Raw genomic sequence first — 10046 nt, 5'->3', positions numbered from 1 at the left:
TTTATCATGAGTGAATGTTGAATTTTGTCAAATGCTTTTTATGTATCAATTGATATGATCATGATTTTTCTTTTTTAGATTTTTAATGTGAGTTATATTGATCCATTTTCGAGTGTTGAACCAGCTTTGCTTTTGGAGGGTAAACCCCACTTGGTCGTGATGTGTTATCCTTTGTGTAATTGCTGGGCTCGACTTGCTAAGTTTTTCTTGAGAATTTTTGCATCTGTGTTCGTGAAGGATGTTCACCTGTAGAGTTTTCTTGTAGTGTTCTTCTCTGGTTTTGGATAAAGACAATCTTGGCCTCATAAAATTAGTTGGGAAATATTCCGCCCTATTGTGTTCTGTTTAAGAGATTCTGTGGATTTGGTATTATTTCTTCCTTAAATGCTAGAATTCATCGGGAAGCTTTTTGCCTTTTGTTCCTTAGGTGAGAAATGTCTACGCAAGACTTTCTGCCTGTTCCGCTATGGAGGCATCCCCCGTCCTTCAGTCCTGGATCTAAGGAAGTCCTGCTCTAGTCTCCTGCCCTGTCCCCATCTTTCTCCTGAGCACTCTAAAGGTCTGTGGAGAAAAGCTTGCAAGTGAGTGTAAACTCCCACTGGAATGTGGCTCCCAGGAGTTCTCTACTTCCTTGCTATCCTTTAGCAGTGGATAAATAATTTTAGTTGGATGCTTCTTTTCCATTTGTTTGGTGGCCCCATCCTCCACTGTGCTCTGCCTCTGGTGAGTCTATGTTCACACCTTGTCTCTGGGGGTTCCTGTCTTTTCTTGAGTTTTAGGCTACTTGGATAGCTTTCTCATGGTTTTCAGAAAAGTTATGATGTTGTAGATTATTTGGCTTTTTCTTGTTGTTAGGATAGTTGCAGTACCCTTTCCAGCTTTCTACAGAGTGGAAGCTGGGAGTCAAAACTAGTGTGTTTTTGGTATTCTACTGTAGATAGTCATGATGTTTCTCAGTAAGGGGCTTAGTTTCATAGAAGTGGCTATTTCCTGAGTTTGAATGATGAATGTCTTCACATTCCAAGACTTGGTGACAATGTAGAATTCTTTACCAGTGTGCCAACCTTCTTAACTGATACGTCATGAGTTTTATCATCAACCCTGAAGCTTTATTATCTTGACTCAGACATTGCTGGGGTCAGGGAGCCCTTTCAAGATTTCTTGCAATCTTTGTGTCTCATTTTAACTCCTTTTTTTTTTTTTTTTTTTTTTGGTGAGGATGTTTTGCCCTGAGCTAAGGTCTGTTGCCAATATTCCTTCTCAGCCCCCCTCCCCTGCCCAAATCCCCAGTACATAGTTGTTTATCCTAGTTGTAAGTCATTCTAGCTCTTCTGTGTGGGATGCTGCCACAGCATGTCTTGATGAGTGGTGTAGGTCTGCACCCAGGATCCGAACCAGCGAACCCCAGGCCACCAAAACAGAGCATGTGAATTTAACCAGTCAGCCACTGCGCTGGCCCCATCATTTTAACTCTTAAATTCCTTGGTCTTTGGCTGGGGAAGTCTTTTTACTTCTGGGCCAGTCATGTGGCTGAATTTGAACCAGATATTCTCCAAATGAATGGTTTTTCAGATGCAATCCACTGACTTTTGATGTTGGATGGTTTCCCAAACCTTGGGTAGGGGTATACCCATTGGTAACATATACCATTTTAATGACATCCTCAGGGGCTGGCCTGGTGGCGCAGCAGTTCAGTTTGCATGTTCAGCTTCTTGATGGCCTGGGGTTTGCCCATTCGGATCCTGGGTGCGGACATGGCATCGCTTGGCGTGCCATTCTGTGGCAGGTGTCCCACATATAAAGTAGAGGAAGATGGGCACAGATGTTAGCTCAGGGCCAGGCTTCCTGAGCAAAAAGAGGAGGATTGGCAGTAGTTAGCTCAGAGATAGTCTTCCTCAAAAAAAAAAAAAATAATAATGACATCCTCATCCTTAATTTTGTTTTCTAATCCCAAAGAGAGTCAACTAGGACACATTCTCAAGCTAGTTTTTCCCCACCATAGCAGTGTCTTATGGTTTGATCTCCTCTAAACTCCTGAAAAGTTTTAAAGTTTAGTTTCCAGTAGCCCTGGGATTATGGTGTCTTGTTGGAGACACAAGTTCTTATTTTGATTTCATTAAGTATTCCTGGGTGAAAATCAGTCATGGGATGGGGCAGCACTGTCAGTGCTTTGAGCTGTTCTGGAGAGAGACAGGCAAGGCAGAGTAGCGAAGTGGTTGTAGGGGAAAAGTAGAGATGGGCTGCTCCTGGTTTAGCCTTAGAGTAAAAAAGAGCCATCAGTTCCTAGTTCTCAAAATTGGTCCCTTGACCTTTCTCGTTTCCCATTCTTTGCTAGTTAAATCAAGGTCTTGATGGTTAGGTGCTCCCGGTACTTGTGGTCCCTTATGCAACACAGATTAATTTATCCTTGACGACTTAGTTTGCTTTCTCCCTGTTTGGGCCAGTGAAGGACTCCCAGGGTGTGGGAAGTCATCTGGGTCAATATCCTATCCTGTTTCCCAGTTGCTAGCTTCTACTTTCCTAATTGGTCTTCTTACCTTCGGTCTTGCCACCCCTTAATCCATCTTCCACGTTGCTGAAAGACATATCTAAAACAGATATAAGACTGTAACTGCTGCTTAACAGCCTTCAGTAACTGCTTTTTGTCTGTCGAGTCCAAACACAAGGTCTTTAGGATTAAAGAGCCTAGAATCATTAGGATTAAAGAGCCACCACTTCTTTTGCTGTGCTGATGGCCAACATTACTAATAATTATTACATTCATTCCTGTTGAATCCCAATGCAACTTTAAATTGTTTCATTATACTGGGTTCCAAGCAGTGACTGCTAATTAGAGTCGGCTTGTAAGATGAAACCTGTTTTGATTTGCGTTCCCTGAGAAGCAGACTTTGAGACAAGACTATGAGTGCGCATAGTTTATTTAGCAGCGCTTCCAGGAAATGTCCCAGTTACCACTGTGGGCATCTGTATCTTAATCCCACTGGAGAACTCTAAAGACTAGACTACTACTCAGAGTTATACCAACCAAGGGGTGAGAAAGCTGGAGTGTTTACTACCAACTCCCTCTTTGTCATGGTTGAGGGCTGTTCCAGGAGTAGTAGGCATTTCATGCTTCCTCTTGGTGCAAGCCAAGCACGGCCCTTCAGCTGGAAGAAAGGCCTCAGGAAGAGCACTTAGCAGCCTTCATGTAGAGGTGAGCGCTTGAGGCAGGGCCGGCTTCATGGGCATATCCCATGCACAGCTTGATTTACTACTCTGCTGGTACCCTCTTGAAATTCTTAGTAATTTTTTAACAAGACACATCACATTGTTGTTTTGCACTGGACTCTAAAAATTCTGTAGCCAGTCCTTGGCCTAAGGGGATAGGAGTGGGGTACCAATAATTTCTGCTGTAAAACTAATTTGTCATTCCTGTGAATTTTTAAACAAGGATCATTTTTGTGCCTGCTTCTAGTACTGTGCTTGACATAGAGGATACTATACATGCTTGTTGTCAATGATTACATTTTGTTTCCTAATTTATTTTTTTCACAAATGAAAGTCTCACCTTGGGTGAGAACCCAAGGATCCTGATCTTGTGTCCTCCCTCCTAGTTCCTGATCCTCACTAGATTCCGCTCTTGATTCTGTCTTCCTTAGTGGCGTGGACATTGCAGTCTTTGAGCTGGAAAAGGACAGAGGCAGAATCCTGCGCATTCTCTCTTCTAGCTGGGTAAGGAATTTGGAATTCAGCTGTTCCCAAGGTATTTGATGGACAGGAAGAAATCTCAGTGGGAGGATTTTGTAGGCAGAAAGGTACAGGCAGGAAAAATTCTTGGGATTTGAGAGCTGTGCTAAAGGGGCTTGTGTTAGTTATCTCTTATTGTGTAACAAATTGCCCCAAACCTTAGTGTTGAAAACAATAAACATTTATTATCTTGTAGTTTCTCTGGGTCAGGAATCTGTAAATGGCTTAGCTGAGTGGCCCTAAAAAGATGTCCCTGTGTTTTCTAAAAGTGTTTCCCAAATGCACATTTGGTTTGTTTTTGAAGAAAAAGAAGATGGCAGATGATCTCTTAATGACTTATTGAAAACCACAGGGGAATGGAAGGCACTACCCAGGTGGTAGAGTCAGATCTTCTGTTCTTTTGCATTTCTCCATCTCTCTCTGTTTTAATGGCTTTCCTTTGGCTGCTTCATTGAGTTTGAGTCTCCTTCTCTTGTTGCTGAGATCTCAGACCTTGTGATTTACTCTTAGAGGTACCGGCAAGACTGAGGTCAGATTTAGGATTAAGGAGTTTAGAACTGGAGAAGGGTTAGGTAGGGACCACAGGCTCATGGATTTATCTGTCATAGAGGTGTCAGGAACCTCCATCTCTCTGACTCTCAGACCTTTGTCTCCTCTGGGATCAACACAGTGTTGTCAGTGATCATCCCCTGATTCACTTTAGTGACTCCCTAAGGACTAGAATGTCCTCCCTCCCTGCCCTAGAATTCCGCTGTTTAGGAACTGACCCAAAACTGATAACCCCTAAAGCCACACTCCGCCCCCATAGAGCACCACAGAAAGATCCCCAAATGGAGATCCCAACCCTGAGGATGTGTAACTGCATGGATGAGATACTGGGAGGTAATCTCTACGTGGAGGGCCTGGAATGCTGCCTTTTTTCTCTTTTTCTCTCATTTTCTTTTTTAGTCTCTCCATTTCTTAATTTTTTTTAAAGAGCACTTTCTTTGCTGTTTGCCATTGGTATCCAATGCTTAACTGCTTTGTTAGCTATGTCATTCCTCTCTTACTGCTCCTGTTCAATTAATTGCCAATTTCTGACATTTGTAAACATGTCTTAGCTGTCTCCCCTCTCCATTTCCACTTCCACTGTCCTATTTCAAGTCTTGTCTAGATGGTGGCGACTGCCTCCCTACCTTTATCACAGCATTTGGTCTCACTCCCTTGCTCCACTCCCAGTCTTTCCTCTGTACTGCCTCCTCAGCGATATTTCTCATGTAAAACTTTGTAGCATTTCCCTACTCAGTCATCTCTAATGATTGCCTTTCACCTATTGGGTAAAATCTAAATCTCTTTGGAATGGCTTACAAGGCTCTTTATGATCTTCTCCAATATGCTGAGTTAAGTTTATGGATGAGAGACTTGTGAGGAAGAACAGACCAGTTATAAAGACATGAAGACACCGCACCTTTGCACGCTCAGCTATGGGTGAGATTGCAGATGTGATCCCATTACAAATGCAGGAAGAGAAAGTTTAAAACCAGCTTCCTACAGTCTGTCTTTTGGCTGGTGAAAGGAGCAAAGCTGGTCCTTCTGTTTTGTCAAACTGAGACAGCACCTTTTAGGGAAGCCCAGATCTTTGCAGCCTGCTCGTGGGAAATTACTCTTTCTCTAGAGGTAGGCCATGGACCATTGAGGACTCTCCTTAAGCATGCACTCCCAAGATATTGAAGGAAGATTCGATTGGAAACAAACTTTTATTGAGGGACTATGTTAGGCGTTGTGCTGGGTCCCATGGATACAGGGTGAACAAGATGGACATGGTTCCTTCCTTCAGGAAGCCGAGGTCATAGCTGGGAAGGCAGACAAATCACTCCAAAGTATTTCTCTAGAAAATACAGCCTTTTCCTCACCAACTCCAATCTTGATCATATCTCTTTGATATTGTTTTCATATTCTTTTTTTTCTTATGATTGTCAGTTTTTCCTCTGCTTCCTTCTTTTGCTTTCAGATCAGCATTAAAAGAAAAGCCTTTACTTGTCCCTGCTTGACCCGTGTAGCAACCATCTTCTTTGGTTGGCTGCAGTGAGAGGTGGTCTTCATTTATCCTGGTTTCCTCAGTTTTGATTTCTGCAGTTGCACTTCCTCCCACCACTTAATTTCAGTCTCCCAGTGGTCCACAGAAGCCTTTCTGTAGTCTTCTCTGTTGCACCTGACACCGCTCAGGCTACTTCCTCCTTTCTCCCAGAGTACTGTTGGTATAGTCCCGTCTGCTCAGTCTCGCCCCTTCTCCCACACACACTTTACCATGAACTTCTAACAGAATCTTCCTCAACATTCCCAAGATGAGCTGAATCAAACTTTGCAGTAAAAAGAAAGTTTTATTTGAGCATCATCTGCATTTCATTTGTACATTTTGCTCCTTAATCTTTCTGTTCTTTCTTTTTTTTAACCTCTCTGAAGCCATCCTTGGGCTTCCAGTGCCACACCCTACCCAGGCCTGCATTCCGTGGGCCATGTTCTAGTTCTGATCATCTTGACTTTCCCCTTTCCCCACTGAATCCTTCCAGTTACCCGAGTCTCATTCTGTGGGGCATATCTTCAGTGTAGAAGGCAAAGTGCATGGTAGCAAAACCCAGGGACACCGACCTGGGTGTCAGCTTTTACTTTGCCGTTTCCTACCTGTGTGGTTTATGCTATGGGCTTCACCGCTCTGCACTGTAGCTCCTCATCTTTGACATGACACTGTGTTATTGGGAAGGTTAAATGGGGTAATATGTATAAAGTACCTAATAACTAGGAGGTTTCAGTCAGTGGTGGATAATTTTGAGATAATCTTGCTATAGTGTTAATTTCTTTCTAAGCCCAGGATATTTGCATTTTAGCAACAAATGAGTCTTAATTAACTTAAGGAAGTCAACCTATGGATATGGTGGAAATTTAGACCCCTATAGCCTAGTTCGGGAAGTTTCTTGAGAATGGAAGGATAATTAGTATTCCTTATTACTGTTCAGAAGAGCAAGTTGTTTTTTTTTCTCTACTTGCTCTGCCCATTTCTGCCTCCTGCCATTTTGGCAGGCTGTTTCTTCTTTACTTCAAAGTTATGCTTTCCTCTGTAACAGTCTAAAACTTTTTAAAGCCAAACCTGAGTTCAAGGCATTTCAACAAATATTTATTGAACATTTGCTGTGTTCAAGGAATATTGCTAGGTCCAGGGTGGGACTAGGCGGTAAAAATGGTTTCTGTGCTGAAGGAACTTGTGATTTGGTAACTATTAAAAGATAGGCTTAGGGGCCTACCCGGTGGCGCAGCGGTTAAGTGTGCACATTCCACTTCTCAGCAGCCCGGGGTTCACCGGTTCAGATCCCAGGAGCGGACATGGCACCGCTTGGCAAGCCATGCTGTGGTAGGCGTCCCACGTATAAAAAGTAGAGGAAGATGGGCATGGGTGTTAGCTCAGGGCCAGTCTTCTTCAGCAAAAAGAGGAAGATTGGCAGCGGATGTTAGCTCAGGGCTAACCTTCCTCAAAAAAAAAAAAAAAATTAAAAAAAAAAGAGGCTTGCAGATAAATATTGTGGTCGTTGCTGAAAGAAATACTGAATCTGTGAAGGACTCAGGAAGGGAACTCTGTTTTCTAGGAGACTCAGCAAGATTTCAAAAAGGAAGCCATTTGAATTGAGTGTGGAAAAATGTAAAGTACCACAGTGTAGGTATTTTAATTAGGAAGAGATTTAATTCAGGGAATTAGGTTCTTATCCAAAAAAAGTTGGAATGGCTGAAAGAGCAGGTTCTTTATGCCTCCTGGCATGACTCCAGGAGTAATGCAGAAGCAGCCCAGTAAGGCACCTACTGGAGTCACCACTGGAGCTGTGCGTTCTTATCTCTAGAACCCACTGCCACACGCAGCAGCCCCTGGACACCAGGCGACCAGGGAAGAGAGAGACAGGGCTAGTAGCCCACTACCCTGACATGATACCCAGTATATCAATCAGGATACAGTTGGGAAAAAGAGCCCATGCTAGGGGAACTAGTTATAAAAATCTTGCAAAAGCTAAAAGCAAAACAGGTTGGTTACACTGAATTATGTAGGCAGGAATGACTCAGGGGGGCAGGCCCTAACTCCTTGAGCTGTTGTCTCTGGACAGATCTGTGCATTACAGCACAATCTTTGGTCCTTTCTCCATGTACCTATTCTTAATTGACTCTAGTGAAGTAACCTAAGGGAAGGAGGGACATCCACTTCTGGAGTGATCATTTGCGTCTTTGAAAATCTCATTTCTAGCCACAAGATATGAACCGTATGTCTCCAGTAGTCAGTGGGTATCAAGGAAAGAAGGATCTGCCACAGTAGGAGAACAGGAGACAGACAGCTGGCAACAATTAGCCACAGTGTTATATTGTAGACAGAAGGAACAGCAAGAGCTCTATGCTGTATCGAGTTCAATTTTATGTTCTCAGGGTAGGCTTTTTAATTCCAAGACAAAACTTTTTGCAAAATAGAAAGAAGCCAAAGTTCATCTTTGCAGTTCTTTCAGGAGAAAACTTAAATGCAACTCATTTTCTAAGTTAAAAAAAAAAAAAAAGAGTAACGAAGCAATATGGATATTATCTAAAATAATTAAAAAATCCAAAACTGGGGAGCAACTTTGAAAAATGATCTGTCTAGCCCTCTGGGGAATGTCTATCCAGTATTCTTTTCCTAAAATATTTTGAGGATGGAAACTCCAGGATCTCCCATGATTTCCCTTCCTAATATTTTGTCACCCACATGTGTTACGTTTCTTTTTTCTTAATAGCTTCTTCTACACATAGAACACTAAGGCTCAGCACTTCCAAGAGCAGGGCTCGTAGAGACTAGATATCAGGATAGAATTCCATGTTGAGAAACTGAGGATATGCATGCCAGAGCAGTAATCTCTCCTCCATGGGGACCTAGCTGACTAGAGTTGAGAGAGTGAGCCTACTACACAGAGAATAAAGGAGGGTTAAGACCGTGTTTATTCCTGGCATTTTTGCTCTCTCAGGCCCAGGTAAAGATTGGAGTCCTTGGGTCCTAGGTCCTCAAAGCATGGTCAGAGGACCAGTAGCATCAGCTTCATCTAGGAGTTCGTTAGAAAGCAGAGTCTCAGGGCCAGCACTAGACTTAGAGGATCAGCATCTGAATTTTAGCAAGTCCCCAGAGAAGTTGCTAATATATTAAAATTTCAGAAGTACTGCTCTTGGACCATCTTTCTCAGTGTGATCCAAAAATACCTGGAGCTCTTCTTAAAAAGCAAATTCTCAGGCTCTGCCCCAGACTACTGCATCTGGTTCCCTGCAGAATGCTGCATTTTCAGCAAGCACCCTAGGTTCTGGTGCACACTAACGTTTGAGGACCACTCCTTTAGACGGTGGGAAATCTGAGCAGAGGAGGGCTGTGGGCTAGAATTGGAATGGTGATGTTTAGGAACGGGAACACACATGCCTCGACTTCTACTGGGATCAGTGGAGCCAATCCAGTTGATACGTGGAGAATGCAGATCTCTTGCCATCCTCAAGAATCTGTGGCAGGAAGGCTATCCTCAAGAATCTTGCTGTCCTCATGGATATGATGGCAGGAAGGCTGTCACATCTGTCCCTTCACTGATGGCCAATTGATGATGGGAATCACTGACCCTGGCGATTAACCCATTTCTGGGCAAGTTCTTGTGAGAGGCCATGGGAAAGCAATGCCCATCTTAGGGATACAGGGTCAGCTGTGCCCTTGGATCGTAGAGGCCAAAAAGTGGGACTAATTTCCCTGTAAAAGAGTCCTGAAAAGTAAAAGTGGTGGTCTCTTTATCTGCATTAGTAGAGGTCACCTGCTCCTTCCTGAAATCTAAGGTCACTCCTATCATCTGGGAATTTTCGCTCAGGGTTGGTTTGGTCTCTGGGGTTGTGAGAGCCTAGAACTGTCTCCTAGTGACCCTCACAGCCTAGACTCCCTCCTTCTGGCAGAGGGAGAGCCTTCCTTTTTTTTTTTCTCACTGATCCTCGAGCCACCCCTAGGATGCAATCTCCCCAGTATAACGGTGCCACCATCCAGCAGTGTGTCCTAGAGGAGTAGCCCTCCTGGCCCAGCACATAGGGGTTGGTGTTGAATCCCTTGGCATGAGCTCTCATTGTCACATGTTTCCCATCTTCGGAGATCCAGAGCTTTGACTGAGCAGTGTCCCAGTCCAGGACCACTTCCACTGCTAGAAAAAGAGACTGAGGGTCAGAGTTCCACTGGGTGGAAATAGGAGACAGAACCTACCCCTGGCTAGACTTGGAGCAAATTGCTTTAGCAAGTTGTTCCTGTTTCCTCCTCCACAAGAAAGGAG

The 10046-nt window shown here is 43.6% G+C and overlaps 1 long non-coding RNA gene across 1 annotated transcript in view; it reads left to right on the top strand.

Annotated features, from left to right (window-relative positions):
• LOC102150905 (uncharacterized) overlaps window positions 1-10046 on the top strand; it is a 43607-nt gene that overhangs the window by 19957 nt on the left and 13604 nt on the right. The window contains exon 3 of the long non-coding RNA XR_002801989.2: window positions 3639-3711. This is a non-coding gene — a long non-coding RNA (uncharacterized lncRNA). The remainder of the gene's footprint in view (window positions 1-3638; window positions 3712-10046) is intronic.

The sequence above is a fragment of the Equus caballus genome, chromosome 20, assembly GCF_041296265.1.
Source record: "Equus caballus isolate H_3958 breed thoroughbred chromosome 20, TB-T2T, whole genome shotgun sequence".
Lineage (NCBI taxonomy): Eukaryota > Metazoa > Chordata > Mammalia > Perissodactyla > Equidae > Equus > Equus caballus.
This window is presented reverse-complemented; position numbering and strand designations above follow the sequence as displayed.